This window comes from Trachypithecus francoisi, unplaced genomic scaffold (genome assembly GCF_009764315.1).
Source record: "Trachypithecus francoisi isolate TF-2019V2 unplaced genomic scaffold, Tfra_2.0 Lachesis_group5, whole genome shotgun sequence".
In the NCBI taxonomy this organism is placed as follows: domain Eukaryota; kingdom Metazoa; phylum Chordata; class Mammalia; order Primates; family Cercopithecidae; genus Trachypithecus; species Trachypithecus francoisi.
This window is the reverse complement of record NW_022681470.1, coordinates 15,981,492-16,001,906: the sequence shown is the minus strand read 5'-3', so window position 1 is coordinate 16,001,906 and position 20,415 is coordinate 15,981,492. Positions and strand designations below refer to the sequence as shown.

General features: G+C 42.4%; 1 protein-coding gene and 1 long non-coding RNA gene across 9 annotated transcripts in view; one reads left to right on the top strand and one right to left on the bottom strand.

The window, feature by feature from the left end:
- SIPA1L2 (signal induced proliferation associated 1 like 2) overlaps positions 1–20,415 on the bottom strand; it is a 240,150-nt gene that overhangs the window by 152,934 nt on the left and 66,801 nt on the right. The window lies entirely within an intron of this gene.
- On the top strand, positions 715–15,109 carry LOC117076649. Its single transcript, XR_004434434.1, has 3 exons — positions 715–899; positions 14,168–14,309; positions 15,019–15,109. It is a non-coding gene; the product is annotated as an uncharacterized LOC117076649 (long non-coding RNA).

The window sequence follows — 20,415 nt, the reverse complement described above, 5'->3', positions numbered from 1 at the left end:
GGGGCCAAACATAGGATAAGACAGAGAATTAGTATAGGGATGAGAAATGGGAGCATCTGTTGCACTACCGGTAATAACCATATAGGTAAACACTGGGAGAGATTTGTTACGTGAGCTGCCTGTGTTAGGTTTAACCCTGACGGACAAGCTTTAACTATGAGAAGGGGTCTTTATGGAGGGGGGTGTAGTTGGTCTTGTAGGGCCTGTTCCTGTGATTGTATGGCTAAGGTTAAATTTTGTAGGACTTGTATATTTTTAGGGAGGGATTTTTGTTGGACAAGTGTCCTTTTTATTAAGAGGGTGGCAGTCAGATATGAATCTTAAATAGGATCTCCGTAGAGTCCTCCTTTTACTCCGCCGGCAGTTGGAGTGTATAAGAAGAGTAGTAATGTAAGTATAAAGTAGGACTCCATTTTGGTGTTTTTTAAGGGGGAGAGAAGGACGTTGACTTAGTCAACAGCGGAGAGTTTTGTAGCCGATAGAGAAGAAGCGGAAGTATAAAGAGAAAAGAATTCAGATAACAGTAATTGTTTTACCTGGTATTAGATAGGCAACAGTGGTGACGTAGCGGAGGTAGTTGCTAGGAGATGGTATTGTCCACCACCGTTTAGATGTAAGGACACCATTTTGCCTAGTGTCTGGAGTATTGTTTAGTTTTAGTTAAGACTAGGCCGGAGATCAGACACTGGTTTGCCTAGTGCCTTAGGTGCCTAAAGGTCTAAAATAATTATTAGAGGAGATATAAGAAGCAGGTAATAGAATGATGACAGTAATAGAATGATGACAGAATAGTTAGGAAGGAGCCGAGGAAGAGGAGGGCAGGAATAGACTGAAGAGGAAGGCGGAATGAGAGTAAGAGCCAGCTACGGATAAGGCAAGAATGAGAGGGAGTGTGGAAGGTGGGTAGGCGGAAGTGCCAAGGGATGGAAGGAGGGGCAGCCTCAACAATGGTAGGCGGGACTGAGGAGGAGGGCGGAACTACAGCAGAAGTGGGAGGGGGAGGTGGAGCAGAAGTGGGAGTGGAGGTGGAGCATAAGGTGGGAGTGGAAGGTGGGGGGGAAGCTGACACGGGCAAGTCAGACAGGAAAGATGACTCTTTCTTTTCTGACTTGGCTAGGTCCGCGCCTTAGCCAACTTGACTTGGGCCAAGGAACATTGGCTACACAAGTCTGGTCGAGAACGCAAGTCTTAAAACTTCTGTATATAATTTATTTTAGACTACTTGCTTAAGCGCTGGCAGAAATTACCGAGTTCGATTAAAATGTTACGGTCTAGAGTGCCTTCAGGCGGCCATTGAGACTGGTTGTCTAATTTATATTGTGGCCACGCCACAGTGGAGAGGAACACCAGTTGCTTTCGCCTAAGATCTTGTTCTAATTGTAAAGTTTTGAGATTAGTTAGAAGACACCCTAAAGGGGAGTCTCTAGGTATTTTGGATTGGGGGTTTCCCATTGCTTTCCTCTCGCCTATAGGCGGAAATGGAAACCGAACTATACCTGGCTACAAAGCATCCTTTGGAGCCACTAGAGACCGGTAGGAGGCTCCTGGAGCCGGAATGGAGATTACCTCCAGGCGGACATCTCCGTCCTGGACGGGTCTCCCACGGAATGGAATGGAGTTCCTTTGGGCAGATGTCTCTGCCTTTGGGAACTCCCCTGTGGGTCACCTGGTGACCGGAAAAAACCTTGGGCCTGCGCAGGACTTCTGGCCAAGGAGTATGAGAGGAAGGCAAGAGGTACTCACCCCTAGGAGACTTGGAGGTGCGGAAAACGATGTCTAGGTCCTGGTCCGTCGGCGGCGAGGAAGGAGGAGGCTCCTCGGACCTTGGGGGGCCCTGAGGAGGGGTCTCCTCCCGGGTTTCGGCACCAACTGATTTGTTTTATGCGACCACCAGAGCAGGCGCCAGAGAAAAGGCAAGTAGGCAAGGTAAAAAGAAACTTTACTAGCTAGCCAATGTAAAGGAAGAAAGGGCGAAGTTCGCCGCTCTCTGGCAGTGGAGGCCAAGGAAGTCGCTCCGGCGTTCTCAGGCGAGGTTCCTGGGTCCCGTGTATGAGAAGGGGCTGAGGAAGTTCCTGCCGCATGCCTGCCGGGAGCGGCTTTTCTGGGAGTGGGAGGGCAATAGGCGGGACACGGGCGTTGTCGGGGGGCGTTCCGTAGGTGCGGCCAGGTAAATCTCGGTCTCTTCGGATTGACGTCACCTGGCGCATGCCCGGTTGATCTGCACCTTCCTGGGCGCCAGCTACATTTTCGCGCGCCCGGGAAAAGTTGGTGATGAAGAACCCGGAAGTATGCCATCTTAGTCATCTTTGTTCTTTGTTTCCCTCTCCCTCCGTTCAGACATATATGATTTCTAACTTTCTATTAGACACATTACTTGTTTTTCACATCTGGCTTAAAACTTTGAATTAAAGCTCTTCACTCACATATCTATTAGGCTCTGTGTGGGCGCCTAAGCGCTCTAGAAGAACCACAGTTGGCTTTGTTTGGTTTTAATTACGAAAGTAATCTACTTACATTACAAAACTATAAGACTGAAGAATAAGTATGTAATCACACGTAATACTACCACCCTTACAGAAGCTATGATTTTTGTCTATTTCTTCTACTAACCTCTTGTTCTTGGACTGTTTTTCCTACTAATAAGCTGAAAAATTCATAGCTTTTTACTCTGATAAAACATAATTGTTTTTTAAAAATTCAAACAATCTTGAGAAGGAAAACACTTTTCTCAACCATTATTAACAGTTTGATATATACAGCCTTCTAGTTTTCTAATTCACATATAATTCTCTTAATGTTTGTAATTTAGCAGTAACAGGATTACATAAGAGCATATAAGCAATAATATTCTATAATCTTTTTTCAATTAATGTATTAATAACTTTCCCTGTCAATAAATAAAGATCTATATTACTTCTTTAAATAAGTTACAGCTTCCTTTAAGAGTTAACCATATAGATGCAGATCTTTATGCAGAATTGCTAAACAGAATGTAAGTTATTTACAGACCAAGCAGTTTCTTTCTTCCCTTCTCTTTCTGGTGTCACTGATGTAGGCACAATCGGCAGCCATGTTGTCATTACAATATGTTAGGAACGTGCAGATCACAGAAAAGCATCATTTTAATATTCTAGTATACCTAGAGTCCTGTCTAAATCTTGAGGCTAAAGAAAGCTAGAGTGATTTGGATAGATAAATTGTAATAGACTGAAGACAAGAAAATGCACTCCACATTTCCTAGGCAGTCAGCCAGTTACACAACATAACCTTACTTTTGCATGTAAAGACGTCCCTTCACCTTCTTCTCTTCTCTAGAAAAAGGATTTTTCTACTGGCCTCCATAAGAGAGAGGAAAGAAAACCCTGAAAGGCCACTATGATGCCAAGACTTCACCTTTATTGACTTACCATTTTTCATCTACTTTTACGAAAGGGTTTTATGGCCCACTCCTCTTTAGTAAGAGTCAATACACTTTATGAACCTCCCATTCTGTCTAGTAAGATTTAACAGGAAGACTGTCCAGCGGGGCAATCAATGGCACTAAATGATGGCACACAGGGTACCAGACAACATGGCACTCGACTCTGAAGAGATGCCTGGGGTAATCACAGACACGCTCTAACCTACTCTGCGTGGCAAACTGAACACAGTTCCACCAAAAAAACACAAAGTAGTGCACTAATGAACACAGTTCATTCTGTTCATTGACTAAATGTCTAGGCTGTTTCAGGAACTGTGTAGGACAGTCGGCATTCTGGAATACAACAGCTCAGTTCCTAAAAACAAGTCTAGTAAAGGGAAGAGACATGCATTAAGACATGTTGATAGCGATACAGTGAAAGAGGTAACTGCACAGCACTATGAATTCATCAAGAAGAAAACAGCCACCTGTCAGGGTGGGGCTGGTCGGGAAGGCTTCTCGGAAGAAACGAACAATCAGATCCTCAAGGATGAGGAGGAGGTGTGCCAGGTGGAGAGAAGAGGCAAAGGCACTCCAGGTAGAAGGAACAGCTGGCCAAATTAAAGCGTGATAGAGCACTGGCAAATTGTAGAATGTAAATTAGTACCTGCTTGACTATGCAAAAGAACTCTCTGAAAGGATACACAAGAAACCAGTAATACAAATAAACTGCTAATACTAATAATACCGTAAGGAAGTGGATGGCGGGCAGAGGGTGGGAAAAAACTTTTCATTGGCTATGCTTTAGACAGTGTGAATATATCTCTCCAAATAAATATAATTTTAAATAAATAAATAAATAAAACTAACTCTTGCCCCCTACCCCTGATAAAACAAATCCAGTATTTTTTATGCAGAACACACAGCAGCTGGGATAAGTAACAGGGAGGAGACTGGTATACACAGGTCTTCCCCAAATCATGTCTGAGGGGCCCTGGGATATGGGAACGCAACCCTCCCAAGATGAAATAACCCTTTCGGGGTAAGGTGGTCCCAGTGTAACAATCAGGAAAGCCCTAGGGGCAGAATCACAGGTCTCATTCTATTCAAGCATGTTTCCAGAGCCATCGTTTTCACAGTATTTAAAATGTGCCCTAATGATCACTGTGGCTGGTGGTGAGGGCTGGATGGGGGCAGGGTAGGGCAGGTAAGAGTGATAAAAAGTAAAAAGTTTGAAAATTACCAATCTACGGAAGAACATCAGCATTGCTATCATCCAAATCCTAAGTTATTCAAAGACTTTCGGAGGCCTCTACAGCATTTAACGGAACAATTCCTATTGATAAGTGATTAGCCCATGTTATCTCACCCAGTACATACCTCATTTCCAAATCCCTCCAGCTTTAAGCAGTCTTCTTCAGAATAATAAACATGGAGTAAAGATCCCTAACCTGCTGAGTGTGGCTGACTGGGAATGCAGTGACAAAGGCACAAGAAACTGTTCTCGGCGGCAGCTTCAAGGTCTGTGCTGTTCAAAGGTGGCCTCCTGGTATACAACAGCACACACTGTGGCCAGACACACAACGGGCTGTCCCAAAACGCGATTCCCAGTCTTCTCAAACACTAATCCCAAGAACAAGCAGAAAGCCAATTTTCTAGAGAAATAATTACATAATCCACTTTTTACAGAAAGGCTCTTCTACAATTACTTGAGTAAAAGAAAAATAAACACTAGTATGATTACTAGAGTAATCATGAATGTGCTGGAGGTAGAGCCCAAATCTCCAAGGGTTCTAATGGATTCTATAAAGCACAGATTCGAGAACTGTATGGCTTCCTTCTGCAGCTCCCAAGAGGCAGGCTTGGTATGATAAGCAAACACAGCTGAAGAGCCACCCTGACTCCCCAGGGGATATTCTCAGACTACAAACAACCATATTCGCCACCTCCATTTGCTTCCAACCTCCCACCTCCATTTGCTTCCAACCTCCGTACATACTTGTCTCAGTTCATAATTAGTGTGGAACCCAAACTATCTTTATTGTTTAGTATCCACCTTCCCACAATACTAAGACTCATAGAAGACAAAATATTTGTTTTACAAACCCAAACAATGGTAAGTTCAATGTACTTCATTCATTTACTCTTTCAATAAATATGTACTAATAAATTCAATAAATATACTTCATTCTTTTACTCTTTTAATAAATATATACTAACACCCCTACCTGAAGGCAGATAACACACCCAGCACTGCAGAGTAGTGAAAAGAGGGACACGGCAAGGCCTCCCACAGCCTGGGGGGTGGTGTAAACCTCACACTCCAACAGGAACCAAGCTCCCCTGAACGGAGGGAGCCCAGATCAACCATGAGGACAGGACAGAATACATCACAGAGGGATGGCATGGATCCAGGCAGGGGACGCAGCCTATGCAAAGACATGAAGGGAGAGCGAGCAGGATCCATGCAAGGACAAGGAAGGAAAGCAAGTGGCAGATGAGGTACAGAAGTGGAAGGGCCAAGACCAGCTGTGCAGGGAGGAGCAGAAGCTTCTGGAGAGCCCAAGGGGCTGGTGTACAGCCAGAGGCTTGAATAATACTGAAAAAGGGAATTCTGCAAGAAATAACCTGGGAAACAGGAGGAGTTTGCTCTTACTGTTCATGATTTGCACACCAAAAGGGACACGGAGCCTTCATGCTGGGCCTACACCGCCAGCACCCTGTCCTCCACACAACTCAAGTGAGGTCTCCCCCAACCAGAGGTGACAGGAGCAGCCAGCAAAGTTCCCATTCCACTGCCCTCACTTCCAGCCTGCCCGGACGACCTCCCAGCGCACTCCTTTCAGCTGACACAGGACGTTCCTCTTTGACCACCCACCTTTCTTCCTCTTAGGACTGCAGATGTTCCTAGTCTTACACCGTCATCCTTTTCAACCTGCCTGCCACTCTTCCCAGTGGTTTTCTCTAATTAATCCCAAAAGAGGAGATCTGAAAGCCAAATCCTCAAGGTTGTAGAAAAGGTATATAAAATTAAAGCTCACCACTTTAGAGTATAAGCAGTTGGTAGAGAAGAAACGAGGTAGTGTAAGAAAACTCTTAAGAATTGTTAACACGCAAAGTGATTGAAATCAGCATGTTATCTGATGTTGACGGGAGCTCATATTATGTGGGAAATTTCCGTAAGTGGGACACTTTTTCCCTAATGATTATAAATAAGTGAGGCAGGGTACCACTATTCACCTAAAATTGGCGGAAGGGGGGACTGAGGAGAGGAATCTGAGGCACAAATAAGGGAGGAAAAACTAAGCTCTTTCTGAAATTGAAAAATCTGCTGATCCAACTTACATTTCAAGTTTTGACATAAAAATCACTGGTCAATATTATTTTTCTTGATCATTTTTATTTTGCTTGTTACTAATTGTACCACTGCTGCCTTAGATTATAATAACCAGCAGGCAAAAAGAATGGTGCTCTACAATCATTCTGAAGCCTGGTCACCCACAGACAGAGACTCATAATAAATACAGTGCGATGGTGATAACTGTGACAGTGAATTTCTTTTTCATTTCTGTGTAGAAATAGAGAATAGCTAATCAAATGCCTGAAGAGGGATTACACACTTAACTATCTGTAAGACAGAACTCAGAATTTTTCTAAACTGTAACTACCCACATCCATTTCAGAATTTTGTTGTGGTTGCTGAACGAAATACTTATTAATAATGCTACTGCATTAGTTTACCAAATGGCACAAAGGAGGGTGTATTCAAAGGAGGGTGTTCATTACTCAAAAGACCATCTGTCTAAGAGCTCAACAGAAGGTTTAAGTAACCATGATCTAGTGCAGGATGTATGGCAGCATTATATCTAGTCAAATATTTGCATTTCTCAGTATTTTAAATATGAACGTTCTTATCCAGCCACCCACAAGTCAGACTTAATTACTATCTATTTTCAAACCAATATAGAAATTTCAATACAAGGATAGCTTAAACATAAGCAAACAGGATTGCCAACCAAAGAGTCTGTGTAGCCACCTTCATTTATATAACAAATAATCCTGACAGCAGCAATATTTTCAACCAGAAAAGCAGTTAAATACCATTACACAAATCAGAAGAACATTTGGAAAAACAGCTGATTCTGCCTTTTGGAGCATTAATAATTGTGGCTGTTTTTGGTACTATGATCAAAATTAGCAGCAGCAGCAGCAGCAACATTAATCTCATTTAAAGGTATCCAACACTACTGTCTTCATAATGCAGACAACAGAACCAAGGCTGGCAACTCCTCTCCCCTGGGGGAGGTGATGCATTCAGAAAACTTGAGAGGTGCGTGGGCTAAAACAGAAACACTAAAGTCCTCTTTCCAAACTGTTAAAATAGTGAAGACTATTAAAATATTCAAGAATATTTTAAATGGAAAAAAGGGGAAGAGCAACATGGAAGAGGTATTGCTAAGTCAACTCACTAGGTTCTGGTTTAAAGCAGAGAATGTAATTGAGAACAATGAAACAGAAACAGTGGACTGGGAGTGAGGAGACAGGTAAAGACCAACCAGGAGTGAAAATAGCGAAGACTGGAAAAAAGTCAAGTCTGAATGGGAATCCTCCTCCCACCACCTATTAGCTACTAGGTGGCCCCAGACAAACTACCGTGCATTTCTATGTCTGTTTTCTCATCTGTAAAGAGTTAATGAAGCAAACAGTAGGGATGATAGGAAGATTAGATGAGATAATAGAATGCATGTGTTTGGGACCTAATAGGCACTCCAAAACCAAAAAACGAAAACCACAAAACACCGGTTTAGTCCCTTCTGTCATGTTCCCCTAAAATCAGTTGTTTTTATTATATGACCCAGAACCAGCTTTTTCTCCATCTGTAAGAGAAAAGGGGTAGACCTGAAATACTACCTGAGAGAGGAACCTCACAACTTCAACACCCAGTATCTAAGGAACATTGGCTACTAGTAGGTTTACTGCTCCATGCTCACTGGGGAGGCCTAATAACAAACTAGTTTAACAACGAACTAACTGAGGATGAGCCAGGAGAATTCGAAAAATTTTTAAAAATGAAGGACAATATGTCAAACTGACAAAGCAGTAGTACTCCCAAGAAGAGCGGTGGGAATTTCCAGGAAGGAGAGAGGCCCCAGTGGGGGAGGTGAGAAGAAGGCCTGGAAAGACCCTCCAGCCTCAGCAGAGGGAAGAGGCAGAGCGCTCCAGGCTGCGCACAGCCCCACAGAGCAGCAGGGCTGAAGGGCTGTGCTGAAGCAAATGATTCAGATTCCTGTGAACTGTAAAAGCCATTTAAAAAGCTAAAGCCGGAGTGATAGTTTAGCTGATGAGTTGAGCCTTAAAAGCCAGGCCAAGGAATTTTAACTTTTCCATGAGAACAATAAGGTTATTTATTTATTTATTTATTTATTTTCCCGACGAGAGGAAGTCTCGTTCTTGTCCCCCAGGCTGGAGTGCAATGGTGCCATCTCGGCTCACTGCAACCTCTGCCTCCTGGGTTCAAGCCATTCTCCTGCTTCAGTCTCCTGAGTAGCTGGGATTACAGGCGCACACCACCACGCCCGGCTAATTTTTTTATTTTTAGTAGAGACAGGGTTTCACGATGTTGGCCAGGCTGGTCTCAAATACCTGACCTCAGGTGATCCACCCACCTCGGCCTCCCAAAGTCCTGGGATTACAGGCGTGAGCCACCATGCCCGGCTGAGAACATAAGTTTTTAAGCCAGAGAGGGTTAGATTTATATCAAGTATTTAGTGTCCAGTGCCTCACAAAGAGCAAGCAGTGATTAAATGTCAGCTTTTATTAATACTGACAATATGCTTATATACTGCATTTACCAGGCATTATAGGTTTTTCTTAATTCTTAGGTAAAAGGTTGAAATCAGGAGATTGGCAGCTCTCACTGACTTATAGAACTGGTAAGTTGCCTGACACAGACTAAGTAATTAGTAAATATTTGTTTTCTGTTTGTTTCTTTTTCAGAGAAAGGGTCTCTCTCTGTTGCTCAGACTGGAGCACAGTGGTACAATCATAGTTGGGGCTCAAGAGATCCTTCTGCCTCAGCCTCCCAAGCAGCTAGGACTACAGGCGTGTGCCACCACATTGGGTTAATTTTGTATTTTTTGTAGAGTTGGGGTCTTGCTCTGTTGCCCAGGTTGGTCTTGAACTCCCAGGCTCAAGTGATCCTTCCGCCTTGGCCTTCCAAAATGATGGGATTATGGGCAAGAACCACCACACACAGCCAGTAAGTATCTGTTGAATCAAAGAATGCTTAAGTAAAAGGATTATATCTAGCAAATATGGTATAAAAGAGAACATTAATGAAATAAAAAGCAGATTCCTGTATTTTAACACCATAAAATGGACACTACAATTGAAACAGAAGAGTTCCCTGACCCCCTTCACTAGATGTGCGACAGGGGGGTGCCCCCTTATGGATGGGGGAGCACGCATACGGGCAGGTGCAGGAACCAGGGTGACCTCTTTTGGGCTCCCGCCACACAGCAGCATCTGGAGTGGGTGCCTGGGACTCCCAAAGCCCCAGTGGGCAGGCTACAGTGCTCTTTTAGTTCTGCCAGCTGCAGACGGCCCAAGTGTTAACCAGCTCAGTGCCCTCTCGGTACTCGGGTTCTTCTCTGGAGTCCAGGAAGAATCAGGTCACGCAGAGACTGGAAGGATGGTGAATTCAGGGATTTTAATGAGTGGTGGAGGTGGCTCTCAGCAGGATGGATGAGGAGCTGGAGAGGGGGTAGAGTAGGAGGATAATCTTCCTCTGGAGTTTGGCCATCCAGTGGCTGATCTCCTCCCCAACAGTCCTTAGCCAAACTTCTCTTGAGGTTCAGATGCTCCTCCTCGTCTCTCCTCTGCTACACTGTTCTGTTGCCCTTCTGCTCTTCTGTTCATCTGCCCGTCGGCTCATGGAGCCTGGGGTTTGGGGTTTATATGGGTACAGGATGGGGCACGTAGTGGGCCAAAAGGCAACATTTGAGCATGCAAACAGGAATGCCTGTTCCCACTTAGGGCCGTGGGTTTCCAGGCTTGGGGGTGGGGCCTTTGTTGGGGAACTGCCCTCTTCTACCCAGTATTTCCGTTTTACTGTCTCTTGCCCGTATCACTATGTGACACGTTGTCTCTGGTCTCAGCTACACATGGAAAGTGGCCAGGCTGCCAGGAGGCAAGGAGCCAGCATAGGACTTAGATAGAGGATTTAGCTGTTCAACTGTCTCCTATATTTATACTCTTACCCCTGAGCATCCATTTAATGTTTTCTTCTCCTTATAAAATATATATCTAAATCCTCTTCTACTATAAAACTCATTTTAAAAATCGGCCTTTTCTGTAGTTTGTGAATATTTATCTCCATTATCAGACAAACTCCAAGAGTACAAAAACATATTTATATTCATTACAGAGGTGAGCCATCTGTAAGTGATCGATACAAATTTTCTCACAAAGAACATAAAACCCATCAACAAAATGAAAATTCTGATAACCCATGTTCATTCTTTCATTTAAGCATGAAGAACTGACCAAGCAGCAAGGTCCCATGGTAGGCAATGAGAAATACCTAAGGCATGAATCCTGACTCCAGGCCATTTACAAACTACTGCGGGAGGCAAGATTAACATACACATCTTTCCACAACATTGGTTTCAATCTCTAAAAAGTTATTTTTTCCACCAGAGTAACTATTAAGAATCAAAATGGATACATTTGGTTTTAAATTTCTATCTTCATCTCCTGTCTGTCTCTCTCAGAGATAAATGTTAACAAGCACTAGAATTATTACAGTCGTCAGACCAAACCAGAAGAGAAGGACAAATGGAGAACAATCTATAAGAGAAACATAGCACATCAGTGGCTGGACAGTCTGAAACTTCAATAACAGGACACAATACAAAGGAGAAATGCTCATACAGGAAAGGATATGGTTAAGTGGCTGCGCTTTATAAAAGAAGGGATTATGAAATAAAATATTTACATTTAAAGTCCTATTTTTAACAAACTTACTTTATCCAGCCTCTCAAATTCCAAAGCCTTCAACAGGAAAAGTCTTTCCACAATGCTACCCTAAAAATAGTTCCCTTTATTCTTTCTCAGGGTACCATGCAGATTTCCCTTCAGTTTGTTTTTGCAAGAACACTGGTGTCATGAAGATGAAACAACCACTTATTTCAACTAGAGAGCAATATTTATGTAATGCACACATATCTTGACACTATCACACACGTGCTGATGTTTTCTTTCTAGAAATGGGATCTGCATCAGCCGTGTTTGGTGTGCGCCCTGGCCTTGCAGCTGTTGTGCTGGCAAGTTGGGTGTTGTTCCCAGGCATTCCATGGAGTTTCTTGGTTTAATTTTATCTAACAGGCTAAAAGGGGTACAATTATTTTTTATCAAAATAACAATAAGGAAATAACTTCCAACAATGAATTTCTAAGTGAAAGAATCTGCACATCATACATTTGTGTCTGTAATTAGCAAAATTAAATGTCCCTTTCTCTCTGTAAAGTATTTGGCTTGCTTCCTTACAATAACTGTCCATGGAACAAAAGCAAACAAGTTAAACAAGAAATTGAGTTTACAAAGTTATGGACATTAATTATTCAATTTTGGCAGAGGCTTTTACTTTAAAATCAGTCACAATACAAACATCTGAAAAACTTCTAGGTTCTAAATCACATCACTAATCTCAGTAGTTCTGAGAAAACAAGTGACTCTTCTTTCGAACAAATGAAACCACCCAAACATTATTTATCTTTCAGCTGCACCACTCCCATGCCCAAAATTAAACAGAAAAAAGGTTTCAGACTCAACAATCCACCTCTACCGGTAATCTGAAGCCAGAGTGGGAGAGCAGGTATTTGTGGAGCTAAGTCTGAATGTAATTCTATTTACAATGCCATGCTTTGCCCCCCTACAGCCAACCCAGGGCAGCATAACCCCACCCTGATCTTTACCACCTCCAGCTGGAGTGAGGAGTCAGGTTCCCCAAGGTGTACTTCTAACCAGAATTCCTCAAGACAGAATAACCAAATGCCTAATTAACAGAGAGAAGAACCTCCAGCTGCTCCACCACACAGAGGCTCTCACTGAAGTATCACCAACTCTAAGACAAAGCAGACAGCTGATAAACAATCCACTCTCTTCAGCCCCCTCTAACAAAGCCTCAACAGCCAAACGTAATCTAATAATTAGCATATGTAAGAGTAAAGGTCCAGACCATGACATCAGATTCACAGAAAAATCAGCAGATTCAAAAAAGATCCGTGGAGCCTATGCAGTCTTTGGAAATTCTAAATAAATGAAAGGATGAAAGGAGAGAACAGCAGGAGATAGAGAACCCTACATTCTAAGTCCTAGAAAGCACAATACAACATTCTAAACAAAACCATTCTGCAAATTCTCTATTACAGAAAAAATCTATCCATCACAAAGGTATTAGCTCACAAGGGTATTAACTAAAAAGTTGCTTCCCTAGCAACCTCCACATTGCAACAATGTCCTTGAATAGCATTCTGCAGAGAGGACAAGCCATAGTTAACCCAGAAGACTGTCAACAGTTCAAGGATCACCTAAACTTGGTGAGAGCCACGAAGAGCTAACACAGGATTCCTCAAAGATGACATTACTGCTAAAGATAACATGAGTGCACACATTCTGAAATATCTGTAGCAAGAACTCAGGATTCACTAAGCTGTTTAAAGAAATTTAATGTGTGGCTGGGCGCGGTGGCTCAAGCCTGTAATCCCAGCACTTTGGGAGGCCGAGACGGGCGGATCACAAGGTCAGGAGATCGAGACCATCCTGGCGAACACAGTGAAACCCCGTCTCTACTAAATATACAAAAAAAAAACTAGCCGGGCGAGGTGGCGGGCGCCTGTAGTCCCAGCTACTTGGGAGGCTGAGGCAGGAGAATGGCGGGAACCCGGGAGACGGAGCTTGCAGTGAGCTGAGATCCGGCCACTGCACTCCAGCCTGGGCGACAGAGCAAGACTCCGCCTCAAAAAAAAAAAAAAAAAAAAAGAAATTTAATGTGTACACCGTGATAAAAGCTTACCTTTCTGCCTGTTACAAAACTTACAGAGCAATGAACTGAACTCAACTCAGCTTCTCTCATCAAGGGTTTTGCTGGCAGCCCCTGCCCCTCGAATTTACCCAACATCTCTATTTCATCTGTTGGCATGGCAGGTTTTCTGTTGTTGCCGCTGCTATTGCTTAAGTTAAAGATAACCAATAATTATCTCAACTACATTTTTAAAAGAAAGAGTGAACCCAAAACAACTTCTCTCCCTTTAGCGACAAGGTATGGCCATAGTGCAGTTTAACACACCAGATGATAAATTCCACAAATATACTCTGATGTTGCATAGACAAGGATTGAAACCAAATCCATGCAACTCAAAAGGCAGCTATCAATGGCACATAAACCCCCTTCAGATATGGAGAAACCAGATAGATAAGTGTGTCATCTGGGAAAAACTAACAGAGACAGAAACAAGATAAAACCAAAAGAAATTATGTGTCTTTTGGAGCTGTTATCAATCACACTTGAGAATCTTTGAACTTTGCTTTGTAAAACTAGGGATCTTATCCTCTCTTATACAAACAGTTTAAAAAAAAAAAAAATGGAAGAGCTCCAAGTCAGTGAACACTGGGGTCAGACTCAAGTCTGCAAAAAGATACAATTTACCCAGGGAAAGTTAAAGCACACTTCTTTGAAAGCTCATTTAATTTCCCTCTATTTTTTAGATTCAGGTATCAAAATCTCAAGGATTTTGCAATCTTTGAGATTTTCAGGATGGAGGCAATCCACTGGACCAGGAGACACAGGCCAGCTCTGGGACAACACAGAGAGGGAAGCCATGTGGAAGAAATCCCACAGCCAACAAAGGTAAATTTTAACCTGTGTCCTGTGAGCAAGAGGATTAACAAAAACGCATGAGGGCAGCTTAATAATACTGAACTAGGAGGTGAGATGCTGACACCGCACAGCGCCAGTGCAATCCACTGTAAGTTATGGTGAAAATGTTTGTGGAGCTGGTCTCATTGCTATCACAGATTCAGCAGGTGTATAGGACAAATAGGAAGATACAACATACAGTGAATGCCTGCCAGGGGTTGGGCTCCATTTATTGTATTCGCTTCTACCTAAGACACCCCATAATGTGGTTATCGGTCTCTCTATTAAGATAAGAGATGAGGGACTCTTGAGAGTTTAGGCACTTTTCAATAGTGGAAGCCACATACAGCAGGGGTAGGTGTTTAACTTTGGTCAAAGGTTACAAAAAAACTCCTTGTGTGTTTCTTTCTATGCAAATCATTTACTATCTTAACCGCACAACACATCAGGCCCCACCAAACAATGACTTCGACCAGTCTTTCCATTCCCAGCCAGTGAGTTTCCTCTCCCACTCTTGTTAACCCAAACTCCAGGCACTTCGAAAATTCCAATATTCCAAAGAATATTCCCCCTCCAGCTACTGTGACTTCCATGTGTTCTCACCGTCTCTGGCAAGCCAGAGCTCTTGCCCTATTCTGTGTTCTGAGAGACATAACCCAACATTATCATTATTTATTTACATGCTTATCTACCCCACTAGACTGAGGATGTAGAAATCAGAGAAACCTAGTCAATGTGGTATTGTCTCGCCCTGCCTAACAAGATACCTGGCACAGTGAAGACACAAAAGATTGTCAGCTAAATGAAACATTGCCAGCATGTGCTGAGAAATGTCAACAAGCCGAACACCCTGTACCAGCATGAACTGACTGTAACATCTCCAGTCCATAGATAAATCACACGTTTAAAACACTTAGACATTATTTTTATAAGGATCATTATTCCACGTTATGAAAGCAGTGTCTGTACGGAGAGTAAGCCAAAACAAAAGCCTTACTGGAAAAAGTGACAAGTTGTAGCTGCATTGTTCAAACAGAACCCTACCTGGAAAGCCAGCTGCCATAGGCTTTTATCTCACACAGTGAAACCTCCCCAGACAGCTTGGAATGAGGAGAAAAGATAACCCGCTGAGATTTAAACTTCAAAGAGCAAGAAGCCTCGAGGTCTGTAAGATTTGACTGTACCCTAATTAATGGCAAAACATAATTAAACAGAGTTTTGGTCAGGTACTGGGGACATGAAAAGAGGATCCTAAAGGAAATTTTGGCACCCAGAGGAGGACCCTCAGCCACTAGATGGTGAGTCCTCTCCTGGGCAGTCATTGTCTGGAGCCAGTAACTGTTCAACTCACTTCTCTCCCTGGTTCTGATGGTAAACGTGCCCCATCCCCTGCCCCGCTTCTGATGGCAAATGTGCCGAGCAACCTGCAGACCTCTGTCTACCTTCAGGGAGGGAATATGGCACTGAGAAAAGGTTGGCATTCCGGTTCCCACGATGAGTATATTTATCTTTGTACATTACTAAGTAGGCATTCTTGTCACATACTCAGCTAGTGAGTTTGGTTAAAGCAAGTAAGTCTGAGAGAGAGATCCATTCTCAGTGCCCCCCCCAAAAATTTTTTGTTTTAATTTTGCCAACTAATGAGTTATCTCCCATAAAAGTCTTCAGGAAGAACTAACTGGCATTTCTCCTGGCTGATGCGTGATCCTAAATCTTCGTTTTTATGCATATTTTCTTTAAATTTCTACACCATGTGGATCAAGTTTTATGAGGGTAATCACTTTTAGTCAACAGTAGTTTTTACCAAACATATAACAATTTATTCAGTAAGACTCACTATCCTACTATAAAACAATCCGCTCACGTCCCAGGGTAGAAGTGTCATGGAAAAAGTTTGGTTTCACCAGTACTAAATTAATACTGCTTTTGCGGGGCTGAGGCAAAAAATTTAATTTGCAAAAACCAGCCCAAGGCTACCATGATATAAAATTCACTTGATGTGTTAATTTCACACTCTAGAGTCCTCATCCCACTGGTGGGTGGGTGATCTCAATTATGTAAAGTAGAAGAATGTCTGAATTTACCCCAGCAACCCCAGACATCAGCACTCTAGGCCCAGCAGGAAGCCAGAGCTCAGCTTCCTTCCTGCCAGCCCATGGGGTAGCAGGGATTATCCTAGAAGTCATCCAGACTGAGTAAATATTTTCACTATGCAGAGCTCAATAATAGGGCACCAGCGTCCCATTTAATAAACTTTTTCTTCTACATCTTAACACAGAAGGGATGCTTCCAATATGAACAAATAACAACATAAACTCAATCAGCTCCAGCTAGACCCAGCACGTAGAGTGCTTTAGGTTCCGCAGTCACGAGCACTAAGCCTGGGAACTGCACAGGCAGTAAGTGTAAACCTCCCTTTGCCCAAGTCTGTGTTCTTGAAAAGAAATGTGCCAACTCCTGTAAAATGAATACATTATATGTTCTAGCATAAAAATACTATTTACAAAGACCATGAAATAATGAAATATGCTTTAATAAAGACACACCAAAATGTATATGCAGTATATCAACAGATTATAACACAAACATACATACACAGACATACCATATATTTACACAAAAAAGAAGACAATTCTCCAAAATTTTGTTTTCATCATTGGGTGTCAACAATTGAGGAGATTTTATTCCCTTCTTTCCATACAAATAGTATATATGTAATATATATTACTTTTAACAGGTTACTCCTATATAACAAAGAAGCCTTGCTTCGAAATATAAGTAAATGAAGATTAGTGTATATTACTTTAAATAAATAAATTGATCTATTGTTAGAGTAAGCTACAATGTTTCTACTATAAGCTAATTCAATGCAGATATAAATTGACTATCTGTTCATCAAGGAAATAAAAGTTCCGTGATTCACAGAGAGTAATAATACCTACCCATCAGCAAATCAGTTTGGAAACAAATTTCCTTCCTGTCGGTTCCCCTCAATTCATTCTTGATTTTTGATCCCTGCCTCATCTGCTCTCTCTCTCACACACAGAACTGATGGACTTTCAGGGCCCACAAAGGAATTAACTCAGAACAGAAATAGCCCTTGGCCAGTCCTTCATTGACAGTAAAGAAACGTACTTTGTGTTTTTAAAAACAGTTTTCCCTGTGAGCTGGTAGTAGCATGGCAGCCGGCAATCCCATTTTCCTGTCCATCAGCTATTAGGATAAAATGGCTTCACCACCTCCCACCCCAAACCACATCCCCAGCTACCAGCACTACACCAAAACATTAGTAAGAAATCAGTAGGATGGTATTAACAATTGATTTAACCAATAATATCACTTGCAAGAAGCTGCTATGCCCTGTTGCTCATATGCTACACTGGTATTTAATCAGGCCCTCGGGAATAAAAAATCTAATTCAGAGTCATCTTTTTGGATCATCTGCTCATCAAGTTGAGTACTTATTAAAGATTCTTTTAAGAAGGCATAATTCCTTAGACATAGGAAGGTTTCTCAGTGATTGTTTAATCCTCATGGGAAGAAAAATGCTGCGTACTGGTCACCTTGCCCAGCAGGGAGGCCCTCCAGCTCTCACCTGCCTCCTCTGCATGTGGGAGGCAGGCCCAGAGGCCTCAGCCTTCATAAGCCTCAATGGCCAGACCAGGACACAGCAGCCCCAAAGCCCTGGGCCATGTACTGAGAAGTTCTAACATGAACTTGAACCAGAAATCGAAGCTTGTAAGTGCATATAATTTCTCGCAGTGGAACCGAATCATGAGAGGTACCAATGCCGGAAAAACACCAAGATGTAAAACTTGGATAATAAATAAATGCAAATTATCCACTAAAGATACCAGATTTTAAGAGTCTAGATTTTCATGAAGAGGAAAAAAAGTAAATAAAAACACTACAGTATCCTGAGCTAGAACTTTAGTAGACATAAAAGGAGCCTTTTCTTAAAGCATTAAGCTTTCATTCAAATATTTATTAAGAATCTACCATGTTCCAGACAGATATATTATGACTCTTACACATTTGCTCACGTACATAAAAAGTCGTTTGGTTTAGACATTCCCACCGTCTACCAGTTCCTGGGGAGGTATACTGCAATCTCCACGTCAACTGATAAAGATAATAAAAGACAAAGTCAGTCAAATAATAGGAATTCCTAAACCTTTTTGATTAATGATACAAATGGCTATAGCATCTTTCTCAACTCTCTTCCCAACTCCTTATCATTATGTATCCTGGTAAAAGAGAACCAAGTTTCAGGTAAATTTTCAGGAAGTCAGCTTTTGATTATTTTAAATGGGTTTGCAAATATGTATCTGTCACTATGTGACCAGAAGACTACATTTTGGACATTCTCATGCCAGATTCCGACTGGCTCCTGATGTGTACCTGCGATTAACGTAATTATTTCCATATACAAAACCACAAACTGGATCACATTTTCATTACCTTTTGGGCTGGAGCTGGATACACAGATCACATGTTCATCTGATGTCCTTCTCTATCACAGGGAGACACACACAATGCCCACCCCTAGTAACAGGAAATGAAACACTAATGAGCAAAACAGCCCTTTGCCTGTGTCCAGGATGAACAGTCCAATAAGCCTGTTGGTCCTTTCCTATTCTACAGATAGAAAACAAAAGTAGTGGCCGGGCGCGGTGGCTCAAGCCTGTAATCCCAGCACTTTGGGAGGCCGAGACGGGCGGATCATGAGGTCAGGAGATCGAGACCATCCTGGCTAACACTGTGAAACCCCGTCTCTACTAAAAAAAAAAATACAAAAAACTAGCCGGGCGAGGTGGCGGGCGCCTGTAGTCCCAGCTACTCGGGAGGCTGAGGCAGGAGAATGGCGTGAACCCGGGAGGCGGAGCTTGCAGTGAGCTGAGATCCGGCCACTGCACTCCAGTCCGGGCAACAGAGTGAGACTCCGTCTCAACAAAAAAACAAAAAAAAAGAAAACAAAAGTAGAGTACGTGCTCTGTTACCTTTGACTGGCAGCTCGTCCAGAGTGACTCTGGATAAGTTAACTTATCATTGCAGGCTTTGATGGGAAGGGTCTTGATGAAAGAAAATTCCACTTTCCAGCCCCAGCTTATACCTACTGAGTCAAAATGCAGAAGCAGGAGAGAGGGATACACAGGGCAGCATGTGGAATGTGCCTGGGCATGGGTACTTCAGCAAAGGCCTCAGGTGACTCTTGATATCCAGGCTTAGAGATTACTAACCCTTTTCCAGGGCCAGAGGTAAAGAGGAGGCCATAAAGCCAACCACCTGAAGGGTCTCACTGCGCCAGCTGCTCTGAGAGGCCCTGAGCGAGTACATATGGCATCAAATATGGATAAGTTGTTGAGATTACCAACAAATCCCCAAGGAGTTTTGGAGGGTAGAGGACACTGGAGAAGTACCGATGAGGAGAAATGGGGAAAATGACCCAAATGTAGTTAGGAAAACCAAAATGCTGCCCTTGGCAAGACTGCCCAGGCCTGTCCTTACAGAGTGGCAGATATGTCAACTGCACATTTTGAATGCCAAGGAGACACATGCGTCTGTAACAGCAGCAGAAAGGAGTTAAGTATATTCAGTATTAATTATGAAGTCGTCAAAGATAACTTAGAGTCTATCCCCTCCCTAAGCTAAAGAAAAATCTTTACTTGGCTAATTGCCTGGATGAAAATTAGTTTGGGGATGATCTGCATAAAGATACGTGCTTTAAAGTCAAAGCTACATAGTAATTCTAATACACTGCCTATTATTATAGCATTTTAATGGAAGGAGATAGAATAAAGGAAGAAAAGAATCATAAATAATACCCAATCTATTATGTGGACACATTAAAGGCATCACATTATTTTATAACGAGAGGTTTTTTTTCCCATTGCAACTGTTAATAACCTAACACTTTTTCACCCTAATGTACTGATGCATATTTCCAAGAGTGGATGAGAAGACAAGATCTTATTGCCATTTTAAAAACAAATGTAAAATAATAAAGGTTTACTACTGACTCTGTTTAGTTCACTCGATAACCAGATCTGGACAAGGTGATCCCCTCAGCAAATAAAACGAATCATCAGACAGAGGA